A 15,227-nucleotide genomic window follows, 5' to 3' on the forward strand; every position below is an offset into this window, starting at 1 on the left:
GCCGTACACCCCGGGTGCAGTGTGGCTGCCGCAGTACTCAGGTGAGCCCAACACACTTAATGACTTTATCGGAAAGCTAAAAATCTACTACAGCATGTACCCCCTGACAGAAGCCCAGCGTGTTGGTATGCTTATGGGACAGTTAACTGGCAATGCCCAGCGGGAGGCTACATCCTGGCCGGACGATGCAAAGGACACTGTAGAGCATATAATAGCTGGACTAAAAGCAGCTTTTGAATCCACTGCTGGCAGCCGGGCTAAAATGAGGTTCTTTGGATGCAAGCAAAAACCTAGAGAGAGCGCAAGAGACTTTGCCTTAAACTTGCAGGAGGCGCTCAGAGCACTTAAATTAGCAGAACCTGCCTTAGCCCCTGGAGCAGATAAGCTGCTGATAGACCAATTCCTGGATGGACTCTCATCCCCTTCCCACCGGGGACAACTGAGCATGATGGTGATCCAGGATCCAGGACTAACATTTGCCCAGCTAAAGGATAGAGCCATCCGCCTCCAGCAGGTGGAGGAGCCGCAGGATATAGACTCTGTTCAACACCTTACAGTGGCACCCCAGCAGCCAGTAGTGCCGGTGACATCGGCCATGTCAGCGGCTGCTGCTAACCACCTGGAGCCGATCACTAATGAGGCTCTACATCAAAAGCTTGAAGCCCTTACAGACACTGTTGCTTCCATGGCTAGAATCGTCCAGGAGCTGCGTGGATCCAAGTCTGCACCCAAGATTGAGCTGGCGACCAGCAAGGAGGATGTCCCGTGGATGAGGCCTAGGAGATACCAAGCGACGAGAGGACGACCCAGCGACCGCTACCAGCCGGATGGACAGCCCATTTGCCGCCGTTGCAATGAGCCAGGTCACTTTGCCCGTGAATGTGCTTTAAATGGGGATCCCCTGGGGAGGCGGGCCGCTCCTCAGGAATGAACTCTCAAGGTCCCTCACCCTGGCACGACAAGTATGTGGGGGGACGTCCAGTCATCCCCATCGTGCTGGATGGCATTCCGCTCAACGCCTTGCTGGACACTGGTTCCCAAATATCATCAATTCCGCATGTCCTTTATAAGAGGTACTGGGCTGATTCAGACGTTAGCAGTGGTCCATCTAATGTTGCATTGAATATATGGGCTAGCAATGGTGAATTAGTACCACAGGTTGGTTTCAGAGAAATGACCATTAAGATTGGGAGAGTAGAATTGCAGAATCAGGGTATTATCATTGTTGATGTTGACCGACGAGAACGTGAACCAACTATGCTGCTAGGAATGAATGTAATTGAAAATTGTTTTGCAGAGGTAATTACTGTCTTGCAGCAGATCGTCGAGACTGCCAAACCTGGGCAACAGAGACTCCTGCAGAAGGAAATTAAAGCCTTGATGCTGAAGCAGCAGGTAGAAATGTCAGGAGGTGAAATTGGCAGTGCAAGGGTAAGTGACCCAATACCTATTGTAATTCCTCCCAAAACTGAAATGCTGGTCTGGTGTAGAGCCGCAATAGGCATCAGAGGGCGAGACTATCAGGCCCTGGTAGAACCTGTGTACTCAGACAGTAGGCCCACTGTATTGACGGCCAGAGGAATAGTTGAGGTACACAGGGGGAGAGTGCCAATACGCCTTCTAAATTGTGGGGAAGATGAGGTCACCCTACCAAAGTATGCTACCATGGCTAAGCTATATACGGTTGATAACAACGCCATCACCACCGTTGAGCCCTTGAAGCCGTCAAGTCAGGCAGAAGACAATGGCTCAGAGGGAGAGCTGGAGGATTGGTGCCAAAAGCTACATGTAGGCACCGATTCTACACCCTCCCATCAAAAGCATGGAGTATACAGGGTAGTGAAAGAATATGAACAAATATTCAGCAAACACCCATTAGACTTTGGGCAGATCAAAGGGGTAGAGCACACTATACCCACAGGTAACCATCCACCAATAAAGGAGAGGTATAGACCAGTACCACCAGCTCACTACCAATGCGCCAAAGACATGCTCAAAGAAATGAAAGAAGCAGGGGTAATAAGAGACAGTTGTAGCCCCTGGGCAGCCCCACTAGTGCTAGTTAAGAAAAAAGATGGGACCATGAGGATGTGTGTAGACTACAGACGGATCAACCGCATTACACACAAGGATGCATACCCATTACCTAGGATAGAAGAGTCATTGGCTGCATTAAAATCCGCTACTTACTTTTCCACCCTAGATCTGACTAGTGGGTATTGGCAAGTTCCTGTGGCAGAGGCTGACAAGGAGAAGACAGCATTCACCACGCCGATGGGCCTCTGTGAGTTCAATTGTATGCCGTTTGGACTCTGCAACGCACCTGGTACCTTCCAGCGAATGATGGAGTGCTGCCTAGGACATAAGAACTTTGAAACTGTCCTCCTGTACCTGGATGACGTCATAGTCTACTCCAAGACCTATGAACAGCATCTACAAGACCTGGCAGAAGTGTTTGAAGCCTTATCCGGATACGGCATGAAAATCAAGCCATCCAAGTGTCACCTTCTAAAGCCAAGGGTACAGTACCTGGGACATGTCGTGAGCTCAGAAGGGGTAGCACCAGATCCTGAAAAAGTTACTGTGATAAGAGATTGGCCAAGACCCACCAGCGTGAAAGAGGTGAGGCAATTCCTGGGACTGGTGGGCTACTATAGAAGATTTATAAAAGGGTTCACGAAGCTAGCAGCTCCCCTACAAGACATCCTGGTAGGACAGTCAAAGAAGTCTGCAGCCCGAAATCCTCCTTTCCAGTGGAGTGATGAGAGAGAAGAGTCCTTTAAGAAGTTGAAGTGGGCACTGACAGGAGAAGAGATCCTGGCATATCCAGATTACCATCAACCCTTCATTTTGTACACGGATGCCAGCAACGTAGGACTGGGAGCAGTATTGTCTCAAAAGCAGGAAGGCAAAGAGAAAGTTATTGCCTTTGCAAGCAGGAAGCTCCGGCCTACAGAAAGAAACCCAGAGAATTACAGCTCCTTCAAGTTAGAACTACTGGCAGTAGTTTGGGCTGTAACAGAGCGTTTCAAACACTACCTGGCAGCTGCAGAATTTACCATCTTTACTGACAACAATCCGTTGACCCACCTGGACTCTGCAAAACTAGGTGCACTGGAACAGCGATGGATAGCCCGACTGTCAAACTACAACTTTGTCATCAAGTACAGGGCAGGCCACAAGAACGGGAATGCAGATGCCTTATCCCGGATGCCACACTCGGGGAACGTGGAAGAGGAACCGGAGGGACTGGAAGAAATTGAGCTGCCGGCCTTTCACCGTCCTAAGGTGGGACAGTATCAACCAAGTGTCTACCAAAAACAACAGCAGGCAACTCTCAACCCATTAGCACACCACGGATGGGCTGACACACAAGACAGTGATCCAGCTGTGAAGCTAGTGAAAGAACTGCTTACACAACAAGGTGCTTACCCTAATCAGAATGCCCCAGCTGAGACGCAACATCTCTGGAAGGAGAGAGGTAAATTGTTCCTGTACCAAGGGAAGCTCTGTAGAAGGCACACCAATCCAAAAACACATGAGTTGGTCTGGCAGATCATCGTGCCCAAGAGAGACGTCAAGATGGTTCTGGAAGCTTACCACGACGGTGCTGGTCATTTTGGTTGGAAAAAGTTGGAAGTGCTCTTAAGAGAAAGATTCTACTGGGTTGGCATGAGAAAATCAATTGAAGATTGGTGTAGAAAATGCGGACCGTGCAACCTCAGAAGAAAGGATCAACAGAACCAGAGAGCCCCACTCCAGCCCATAGTAACCAAGCAACCACTCGAGCTAGTCGCATTAGACCACGTCAAGTTGTCACCAAGCCGGTCCGGCTATGTCTATGCCTTAACCATCGTGGACCATTACTCACGCTTCTTAGTGGTGGTACCCGTGAAAGACCTTACAGCTAGAACAGCAGCTAAAGCATTCCAGACGTACTTTTGCAGACCCCATGGTTACCCAGAACAAGTCCTTGCAGATCAAGGTCCAGCTTTCGAATCACAGATCTTCCAAGAATTCTGCAACATGTATGGCTGTAAAAAGATCCGCACAACAGCATACCATCCCCAAACAAATGGCTTATGTGAGAAGATGAACCATATTGTGATTGACCTGTTGAAGACCTTACCAGAGTCAGAAAGAAATCAATGGCCAGAGAAATTGCCAGACTTGGTGGACTTGTACAATCATGTCCCGGTGAGTTCTACAAACTGCACCCCCGCTTACCTCATGCGTGCAAGGCCCGGTAAACTGCCAATTGATTTAGATATGGGAATTCTGAAGCCAGATGCAGAAATTCAAGAATCCAATTGGGATACCCTACGTCAGCAGCAGTATCGCCAAGTACAAGAGTGCGTAGAGAAAAGTCTCCAACAAGCTAGGGGAAGACAGGAGAGAACCTTCAACCAGCATGCTCTAGCAACCCCATTGCAACCTGGTGACCAAGTTCTCAAGAGGAAACGGCGCACAAACAAATTGGATAATCAGTGGGAAACCACCCCATATACAGTCTTACCATCCAGTATGGATAATCCCAAAGTGTGTCTCATCAGTAAGGATGAAGGAAGGACATCAGCTGTCGTGTCAAGAGATCAACTCAAACCGTGTCCTGAAACCCTGAAGACACCAGAAGTCACCTTACCCATACAGGTACAACCTGTCAAGAAGGAAGAAGATGTATTCCATACAGTCTTAGGAGATTTCCCAAAAACATGGCCAAATTACCATGGAGCAGTAGTAGTCCCAATGATCGCCTTCCCTCAAGTGGCAGAACCAACATCAGAATCCATACCACAAGAAGTCCCAATACATGAAGAACTGGAAGTTGAAACCGTAGAGGAAGAACCGATTCCTGGTCCCAGTGAGCTTGCCAGTCCTACAGTCAGCCCCCCATCCTCACAAGTACTAGAAACACCAAATAGGTACACTTCCACTCACACCATTATGCTAAGTACACCCAGTACACCAGCAGCAGGCAGGTCACAGCGTAGTACTCAGGGTCAGATACCAGCAAGATATAAAGACTAATGTGGAATTGCATATAAAATGTACATATGTTATAATGTTTATATGAAAAACCGTAACAGTTTAGTGTACAGAAAAGGTGAGAGAAGAGTGGTGTAAGGTGGCAGCACGGAGAGTTACAACTTGATCACATGTTGGTGGCCCGAGGGCCGTGAGGCCTACTGCACTTATGACCAGAGTAGAGACACCTTTAAGAAGTGTTTGGTTGATTGAAATGTTTATTTAATTGCAACGTTAAGACCAAAAGCTCAGTACCTACAGAGACTATACTGTATGAACACTTATATATTTTTGAGCATTTTGGACTCTTTTTGAGCTTTAAGGTTTTTGTATTTTTTTCCTTTTGAGACTCTGTATATATATAATTGTTGTGATAACTTGTTTGTTTCACAGTCCCGGAGTACTGTTCTTCACTAAGGGGGAATGTGGCACCCCAGGGTTGCCACAGTAACAACAGAAAGGGTTAACTCCCCACACACAACACCAAGACCTCCTGGCCAGAAGGGGGAGACCAAGCTGCTTCCCTGTATATTCTGGTGGAGGGAGGAAATGGTCAGGAGTAGTTTCGGTTTGGAAGTTCAGTGCAGAGCACTGAGGAGACAGGATCTGCAGGTTGGAAGCTGGCTTTAGCTCACCTCAGGATCCACTGACCAATTCCAGGCCTAGCTGAGGGTCTGAGGAAAGGAGACAGACTACACAAAGGAACATTCCTGGGAGACAGAGCATTGCAGAGCTCATCCCCAGTGGAGCACACAGAACGGATGCTGGATCCGAGACTGCAGGTTACATACTGCACAGTTACCACCAGATAAGTGAAGATTCCAGATCTTTCACCTGTACCACAGACACAAGCAACAAACGCAGAGTTCAGGAACATACAAGGAAGGACTCGAGTTGCCTGTCAGGTCGGTACCTAGGAGCAGAGCAAAGCAGAGCCGGCTGCATAGTTCACACAGAAGCAGGGCCACAGACACAGTGCAGGCAAGGAAGCCAAAACGGCCCGGCTGGGTGGGAGAATCCCTGAACCCCTCACAGACTCCGTGGACAGTACTCTGCTGAATACCATCATCAGTAAAAGACAAAGAAACTGCAAAACCGTGAGTCTGCCTGTTTATTGTGCTCGTGTCCTGCACTCCCCCCCATAAACTAACACACTGCCCCGGGGAAAAGGCTCTACCCGTGGGGAGCCGTCCCATCTCAAGCTGCCTTCCATCACCCCGGAGGTTCTGCAGCAGCGGTGGTCATCTCTGATCACATTCCACGGGTGGCGTCACGAACATAACCCCCCTTTTTATTGTGGAACCAGGGAGCACAGACCGGGTCACGACACCGTGATCCCCTTTCCAGAAGCGACCCCTTGGCCCGGTTCTGGGTATCCCCTTAACCCCTGGCGACACACAAGCAACTCCCCTCCCCCTTGCAGTCTTTCCAATTCATGATACATAAAGACGGACAGGACAGGTCGCCTGACTTCCCGTCACTGCCACCCTTTGCCATCCTTACCCGTAGAAAGCCCTTTCATCATCCCCAAACCCTAATCTTTTCCCTTTCCTTCCCAGCCCCCAAACCCTGCCCTCTGTACCCTTCTCACCACCCGCATCCCTTCTCCTATCATCCCCCTACCACCCGGGAAAAAAAAAAAAAAAAAAAGCTTGCCCCCTCCTTCCACTAGCCCACCTCCCACCCAAAGAGAAACTTCTGCTGCGCAGCTAGCTTTCTAGGCAGCAGCGCTATTGTGATGTCAGCGGGGGGCATTGTGACAAGCCGCCAGTGTTCCGTCTCTTCATGTTGTGCACTGTTCAAACGGAAAATACATCAACAGGCAGACTACAGAAAAGCTTACTAACAAAGGTTAGAGAGGGGCTTTCTCAGAGGGCTTTTTACAGTTTGTCTATTCCCAATTAGCCGTTTAAGTATACTTAATGAAAGTACTAATTCTTTCGTAGGCCGCCCATTCTTAGTATTTGACGTTCCTTATATTGCGGTATCAGGCTTCACAGCAGGTTGCAAATCATTCATCACCCATGACTGTCCCCAATTGTGCTCAGAAGCTAAATGTCTCTCATGACCTCTCTTTTAGAATGTCCAAGAGCAAGCAAACTCTTCCTCCAGGAGGGGGAGCCAACAGATCACTGAAGCCATCATCATTGCTCAAAGAAAACACCAAAAACCAATGCATGATAGGAATAAACAGGTAACTTTATTTGGAGTGGAAGCGGAGAGATCGCACCAGATGCCAATTCTAGATCTTATCACACCTGTGGTCACTGCAGCAGCAGGTGAATCCACTTTGTCCAAAAGGGATCTATTCCATTCAATTGCAAATGATCTAGATAAGACAGAGGACAAGATACTGCAGCACGGGACATAGCCGAGTTGGTCAGGTTGAGTGGTGATGAGTTTGCTATTTGGATGAATAAAGAAAGTAAAAAGTGTGAAAGATAAAAAACAAAAGGAGGAAGTGTGAAAAGTGAATGGGCCAAATTGAGGTGCATATTAAGACGTATGCTTTCTTCCAATTCATTAAATCGGGCTAATATGAATCAGGTGAATTGAGTTCTGCTTTTGGAAACTGGGTTAAGAAGGGGTGCACCGGTCCTGGAGGTACTGCAATACCAGGTCAATGCGTGGAGTGGACAGAGCAAGCTCTTTTTCCATCTCCCTGTTCTAAAAATCCATTTAATATATGGTCCCCAGATAGGGGACGTATCAGATATTAAACTGATAAGAACAGATGAGATTTCATCCGCAAATTTCAGAAAACGGTCATCGGCCACCACACAAAAGCGCAGTGCCGCAGGTGATCGCCTCCCGAGCCCAGGAACCACCAGCCATAAGGGGACGTAAGCACCAAAAGGCGCAACAATCCCCGAGGCCGGCGGTTGTGCAAGCCCGGGCCCCTCCCAGCCAAGACCAAGGCAAACCCAATGAAGGGACTACACTTGATCTTAGCCAAAAGGCCGAGAAGCGATAACCAGAATTGGTTTGGGCCTCGAGTGGCACCCTGGCCTATGCCGGACACATCTTAGGGAGAGAGAGTGAGGGGAGACAAACCCACACCTACAGAAGACATTTTGTCACCCAAGCCAACCCTTGAAAAGGCTGCTTTGCAGAGCAAAAACAAGAAGAATGGTGCGTTTTGCAGCCGCCGCCCACTGCAATGAATCTGAATAACTCCTCCTTTTGGGCGCAAGCAACTCCCCTCCCCCTTGCAGTCTTTCCAATTCATGATACATAAAGACGGACAGGACAGGTCGCCTGACTTCCCGTCACTGCCACCCTTTGCCATCCTTACCCGTAGAAAGCCCTTTCATCATCCCCAAACCCTAATCTTTTCCCTTTCCTTCCCAGCCCCCAAACCCTGCCCTCTGTACCCTTCTCACCACCCGCATCCCTTCTCCTATCATCCCCCTACCACCCGGGAAAAAAAAAAAAAAAAAAAAGCTTGCCCCCTCCTTCCACTAGCCCACCTCCCACCCAAAGAGAAACTTCTGCTGCGCAGCTAGCTTTCTAGGCAGCAGCGCTATTGTGATGTCAGCGGGGGGCATTGTGACAAGCCGCCAGTGTTCCGTCTCTTCATGTTGTGCACTGTTCAAACGGAAAATACATCAACAGGCAGACTACAGAAAAGCTTACTAACAAAGGTTAGAGAGGGGCTTTCTCAGAGGGCTTTTTACAGTTTGTCTATTCCCAATTAGCCGTTTAAGTATACTTAATGAAAGTACTAATTCTTTCATAGGCCGCCCATTCTTAGTATTTGACGTTCCTTATATTGCGGTATCAGGCTTCACAGCAGGTTGCAAATCATTCATCACCCATGACTGTCCCCAATTGTGCTCAGAAGCTAAATGTCTCTCATGACCTCTCTTTTAGAATGTCCAAGAGCAAGCAAACTCTTCCTCCAGGAGGGGGAGCCAACAGATCACTGAAGCCATCATCATTGCTCAAAGAAAACACCAAAAACCAATGCATGATAGGAATAAACAGGTAACTTTATTTGGAGTGGAAGCGGAGAGATCGCACCAGATGCCAATTCTAGATCTTATCACACCTGTGGTCACTGCAGCAGCAGGTGAATCCACTTTGTCCAAAAGGGATCTATTCCATTCAATTGCAAATGATCTAGATAAGACAGAGGACAAGATACTGCAGCACGGGACATAGCTGAGTTGGTCAGGTTGAGTGGTGATGAGTTTGCTATTTGGATGAATAAAGAAAGTAAAAAGTGTGAAAGATAAAAAACAAAAGGAGGAAGTGTGAAAAGTGAATGGGCCAAATTGAGGTGCATATGAAGACGTATGCTTTCTTCCAATTCATTAAATCGGGCTAATATGAATCAGGTGAATTGAGTTCTGCTTTTGGAAACTGGGTTAAGAAGGGGTGCACCGGTCCTGGAGGTACTGCAATACCAGGTCAATGCGTGGAGTGGACAGAGCAAGCTCTTTTTCCATCTCCCTGTTCTAAAAATCCATTTAATATATGGTCCCCAGATAGGGGACGTATCAGATATTAAACTGATAAGAACAGATACTACACTTGATCTTAGCCAAAAGGCCGAGAAGCGATAACCAGAATTGGTTTGGGCCTCGAGTGGCACCCTGGCCTATGCCGGACACATCTTAGGGAGAGAGAGTGAGGGGAGACAAACCCACACCTACAGAAGACATTTTGTCACCCAAGCCAACCCTTGAAAAGGCTGCTTTGCAGAGCAAAAACAAGAAGAATGGTGCGTTTTGCAGCCGCCGCCCACTGCAATGAATCTGAATAACTCCTCCTTTTGGGCGCAAGCAACTCCCCTCCCCCTTGCAGTCTTTCCAATTCATGATACATAAAGACGGACAGGACAGGTCGCCTGACTTCCCGTCACTGCCACCCTTTGCCATCCTTACCCGTAGAAAGCCCTTTCATCATCCCCAAACCCTAATCTTTTCCCTTTCCTTCCCAGCCCCCAAACCCTGCCCTCCGTACCTTTCTCACCACCCGCATCCCTTCTCCTATCATCCCCCTACCACCCGGGAAAAAAAAAAAAAAAAAAAAGCTTGCCCCCTCCTTCCACTAGCCCACCTCCCACCCAAAGAGAAACTTCTGCTGCGCAGCTAGCTTTCTAGGCAGCAGCGCTATTGTGATGTCAGCGGGGGGCATTGTGACAAGCCGCCAGTGTTCCGTCTCTTCATGTTGTGCACTGTTCAAACGGAAAATACATCAACAGGCAGACTACAGAAAAGCTTACTAACAAAGGTTAGAGAGGGGCTTTCTCAGAGGGCTTTTTACAGTTTGTCTATTCCCAATTAGCCGTTTAAGTATACTTAATGAAAGTACTAATTCTTTCGTATGCCGCCCATTCTTAGTATTTGACGTTCCTTATATTGCGGTATCAGGCTTCACAGCAGGTTGCAAATCATTCATCACCCATGACTGTCCCCAATTGTGCTCAGAAGCTAAATGTCTCTCATGACCTCTCTTTTAGAATGTCCAAGAGCAAGCAAACTCTTCCTCCAGGAGGGGGAGCCAACAGATCACTGAAGCCATCATCATTGCTCAAAGAAAACACCAAAAACCAATGCATGATAGGAATAAACAGGTAACTTTATTTGGAGTGGAAGCGGAGAGATCGCACCAGATGCCAATTCTAGATCTTATCACACCTGTGGTCACTGCAGCAGCAGGTGAATCCACTTTGTCCAAAAGGGATCTATTCCATTCAATTGCAAATGATCTAGATAAGACAGAGGACAAGATACTGCAGCACGGGACATAGCCGAGTTGGTCAGGTTGAGTGGTGATGAGTTTGCTATTTGGATGAATAAAGAAAGTAAAAAGTGTGAAAGATAAAAAACAAAAGGAGGAAGTGTGAAAAGTGAATGGGCCAAATTGAGGTGCATATGAAGACGTATGCTTTCTTCCAATTCATTAAATCGGGCTAATATGAATCAGGTGAATTGAGTTCTGCTTTTGGAAACTGGGTTAAGAAGGGGTGCACCGGTCCTGGAGGTACTGCAATACCAGGTCAATGCGTGGAGTGGACAGAGCAAGCTCTTTTTCCATCTCCCTGTTCTAAAAATCCATTTAATATATGGTCCCCAGATAGGGGACGTATCAGATATTAAACTGATAAGAACAGATACTACACTTGATCTTAGCCAAAAGGCCGAGAAGCGATAACCAGAATTGGTTTGGGCCTCGAGTGGCACCCTGGCCTATGCCGGACACATCTTAGGGAGAGAGAGTGAGGGGAGACAAACCCACACCTACAGAAGACATTTTGTCACCCAAGCCAACCCTTGAAAAGGCTGCTTTGCAGAGCAAAAACAAGAAGAATGGTGCGTTTTGCAGCCGCCGCCCACTGCAATGAATCTGAATAACTCCTCCTTTTGGGCGCAAGCAACTCCCCTCCCCCTTGCAGTCTTTCCAATTCATGATACATAAAGACGGACAGGACAGGTCGCCTGACTTCCCGTCACTGCCACCCTTTGCCATCCTTACCCGTAGAAAGCCCTTTCATCATCCCCAAACCCTAATCTTTTCCCTTTCCTTCCCAGCCCCCAAACCCTGCCCTCTGTACCCTTCTCACCACCCGCATCCCTTCTCCTATCATCCCCCTACCACCCGGGAAAAAAAAAAAAAAAAAAAAGCTTGCCCCCTCCTTCCACTAGCCCACCTCCCACCCAAAGAGAAACTTCTGCTGCGCAGCTAGCTTTCTAGGCAGCAGCGCTATTGTGATGTCAGCGGGGGGCATTGTGACAAGCCGCCAGTGTTCCGTCTCTTCATGTTGTGCACTGTTCAAACGGAAAATACATCAACAGGCAGACTACAGAAAAGCTTACTAACAAAGGTTAGAGAGGGGCTTTCTCAGAGGGCTTTTTACAGTTTGTCTATTCCCAATTAGCCGTTTAAGTATACTTAATGAAAGTACTAATTCTTTCATAGGCCGCCCATTCTTAGTATTTGACGTTCCTTATATTGCGGTATCAGGCTTCACAGCAGGTTGCAAATCATTCATCACCCATGACTGTCCCCAATTGTGCTCAGAAGCTAAATGTCTCTCATGACCTCTCTTTTAGAATGTCCAAGAGCAAGCAAACTCTTCCTCCAGGAGGGGGAGCCAACAGATCACTGAAGCCATCATCATTGCTCAAAGAAAACACCAAAAACCAATGCATGATAGGAATAAACAGGTAACTTTATTTGGAGTGGAAGCGGAGAGATCGCACCAGATGCCAACTCTAGATCTTATCACACCTGTGGTCACTGCAGCAGCAGGTGAATCCACTTTGTCCAAAAGGGATCTATTCCATTCAATTACAAATGATCTAGATAAGACAGAGGACAAGATACAGTAGCACGGGACATAGTCGAGTTGGTCAGGTTGAGTGGTGATGAGTTTGCTATTTGGATGAATAAAGAAAGTAAAAAGTGTGAAAGATAAAAAACAAAAGGAGGAAGTGTGAAAAGTGAATGGGCCAAATTGAGGTGCATATGAAGACGTATGCTTTCTTCCAATTCATTAAATCGGGCTAATATGAATCAGGTGAATTGAGTTCTGCTTTTGGAAACTGGGTTAAGAAGGGGTGCACCGGTCCTGGAGGTACTGCAATACCAGGTCAATGCGTGGAGTGGACAGAGCAAGCTCTTTTTCCATCTCCCTGTTCTAAAAATCCATTTAATATATGGTCCCCAGATAGGGGACGTATCAGATATTAAACTGATAAGAACAGATACTACACTTGATCTTAGCCAAAAGGCCGAGAAGCGATAACCAGAATTGGTTTGGGCCTCGAGTGGCACCCTGGCCTATGCCGGACACATCTTAGGGAGAGAGAGTGAGGGGAGACAAACCCACACCTACAGAAGACATTTTGTCACCCAAGCCAACCCTTGAAAAGGCTGCTTTGCAGAGCAAAAACAAGAAGAATGGTGCGTTTTGCAGCCGCCGCCCACTGCAATGAATCTGAATAACTCCTCCTTTTGGGCGCAAGCAACTCCCCTCCCCCTTGCAGTCTTTCCAATTCATGATACATAAAGACGGACAGGACAGGTCGCCTGACTTCCCGTCACTGCCACCCTTTGCCATCCTTACCCGTAGAAAGCCCTTTCATCATCCCCAAACCCTAATCTTTTCCCTTTCCTTCCCAGCCCCCAAACCCTGCCCTCTGTACCCTTCTCACCACCCGCATCCCTTCTCCTATCATCCCCCTACCACCCGGGAAAAAAAAGAAAAAAAAAAAGCTTGCCCCCTCCTTCCACTAGCCCACCTCCCACCCAAAGAGAAACTTCTGCTGCGCAGCTAGCTTTCTAGGCAGCAGCGCTATTGTGATGTCAGCGGGGGGCATTGTGACAAGCCGCCAGTGTTCCGTCTCTTCATGTTGTGCACTGTTCAAACGGAAAATACATCAACAGGCAGACTACAGAAAAGCTTACTAACAAAGGTTAGAGAGGGGCTTTCTCAGAGGGCTTTTTACAGTTTGTCTATTCCCAATTAGCCGTTTAAGTATACTTAATGAAAGTACTAATTCTTTCATAGGCCGCCCATTCTTAGTATTTGACGTTCCTTATATTGCGGTATCAGGCTTCACAGCAGGTTGCAAATCATTCATCACCCATGACTGTCCCCAATTGTGCTCAGAAGCTAAATGTCTCTCATGACCTCTCTTTTAGAATGTCCAAGAGCAAGCAAACTCTTCCTCCAGGAGGGGGAGCCAACAGATCACTGAAGCCATCATCATTGCTCAAAGAAAACACCAAAAACCAATGCATGATAGGAATAAACAGGTAACTTTATTTGGAGTGGAAGCGGAGAGATCGCACCAGATGCCAATTCTAGATCTTATCACACCTGTGGTCACTGCAGCAGCAGGTGAATCCACTTTGTCCAAAAGGGATCTATTCCATTCAATTGCAAATGATCTAGATAAGACAGAGGACAAGATACTGCAGCACGGGACATAGCCGAGTTGGTCAGGTTGAGTGGTGATGAGTTTGCTATTTGGATGAATAAAGAAAGTAAAAAGTGTGAAAGATAAAAAACAAAAGGAGGAAGTGTGAAAAGTGAATGGGCCAAATTGAGGTGCATATGAAGACGTATGCTTTCTTCCAATTCATTAAATCGGGCTAATATGAATCAGGTGAATTGAGTTCTGCTTTTGGAAACTGGGTTAAGAAGGGGTGCACCGGTCCTGGAGGTACTGCAATACCAGGTCAATGCGTGGAGTGGACAGAGCAAGCTCTTTTTCCATCTCCCTGTTCTAAAAATCCATTTAATATATGGTCCCCAGATAGGGGACGTATCAGATATTAAACTGATAAGAACAGATACTACACTTGATCTTAGCCAAAAGGCCGAGAAGCGATAACCAGAATTGGTTTGGGCCTCGAGTGGCACCCTGGCCTATGCCGGACACATCTTAGGGAGAGAGAGTGAGGGGAGACAAACCCACACCTACAGAAGACATTTTGTCACCCAAGCCAACCCTTGAAAAGGCTGCTTTGCAGAGCAAAAACAAGAAGAATGGTGCGTTTTGCAGCCGCCGCCCACTGCAATGAATCTGAATAACTCCTCCTTTTGGGCGCAAGCAACTCCCCTCCCCCTTGCAGTCTTTCCAATTCATGATACATAAAGACGGACAGGACAGGTCGCCTGACTTCCCGTCACTGCCACCCTTTGCCATCCTTACCCGTAGAAAGCCCTTTCATCATCCCCAAACCCTAATCTTTTCCCTTTCCTTCCCAGCCCCCAAACCCTGCCCTCTGTACCCTTCTCACCACCCGCATCCCTTCTCCTATCATCCCCCTACCACCCGGGAAAAAAAAAAAAAAAAAAAAGCTTGCCCCCTCCTTCCACTAGCCCACCTCCCACCCAAAGAGAAACTTCTGCTGCGCAGCTAGCTTACAAGCCGCCAGTGTTCCGTCTCTTCATGTTGTGCACTGTTCAAACGGAAAATACATCAACAGGCAGACTACAGAAAAGCTTACTAACAAAGGTTAGAGAGGGGCTTTCTCAGAGGGCTTTTTACAGTTTGTCTATTCCCAATTAGCCGTTTAAGTATACTTAATGAAAGTACTAATTCTTTCATAGGCCGCCCATTCTTAGTATTTGACGTTCCTTATATTGCGGTATCAGGCTTCACAGCAGGTTGCAAATCATTCATCACCCATGACTGTCCCCAATTGTGCTCAGAAGCTAAATGTCTCTCATGACCTCTCTT

At 47.5% G+C, this 15,227-nt stretch overlaps 5 non-coding genes across 5 annotated transcripts; all 5 read right to left on the reverse strand.

Annotated features, from left to right (window-relative positions):
- Nucleotides 1–7,607: 7,607 nt before the first annotated feature.
- Nucleotides 7,608–7,792, reverse strand: LOC142293285 (U2 spliceosomal RNA). Its single transcript, XR_012751257.1, has one exon. It is a non-coding gene; the product is annotated as a U2 spliceosomal RNA (small nuclear RNA).
- Nucleotides 7,793–9,400: 1,608 nt separating this feature from the next.
- On the reverse strand, nucleotides 9,401–9,591 carry LOC142292977 (U2 spliceosomal RNA). The gene has a single exon (XR_012750990.1). It is a non-coding gene; the product is annotated as a U2 spliceosomal RNA (small nuclear RNA).
- Nucleotides 9,592–10,994: 1,403 nt separating this feature from the next.
- On the reverse strand, nucleotides 10,995–11,185 carry LOC142292978 (U2 spliceosomal RNA). Its single transcript, XR_012750991.1, has one exon. It is a non-coding gene; the product is annotated as a U2 spliceosomal RNA (small nuclear RNA).
- Nucleotides 11,186–12,588: 1,403 nt separating this feature from the next.
- LOC142292979 (U2 spliceosomal RNA) lies at nucleotides 12,589–12,779 on the reverse strand. The gene has a single exon (XR_012750992.1). It is a non-coding gene; the product is annotated as a U2 spliceosomal RNA (small nuclear RNA).
- Nucleotides 12,780–14,182: 1,403 nt separating this feature from the next.
- On the reverse strand, nucleotides 14,183–14,373 carry LOC142292980 (U2 spliceosomal RNA). The gene has a single exon (XR_012750993.1). It is a non-coding gene; the product is annotated as a U2 spliceosomal RNA (small nuclear RNA).
- Nucleotides 14,374–15,227: the final 854 nt, after the last annotated feature.

Source organism: Anomaloglossus baeobatrachus, chromosome 2, assembly GCF_048569485.1.
Source record: "Anomaloglossus baeobatrachus isolate aAnoBae1 chromosome 2, aAnoBae1.hap1, whole genome shotgun sequence".
NCBI lineage: Eukaryota > Metazoa > Chordata > Amphibia > Anura > Aromobatidae > Anomaloglossus > Anomaloglossus baeobatrachus.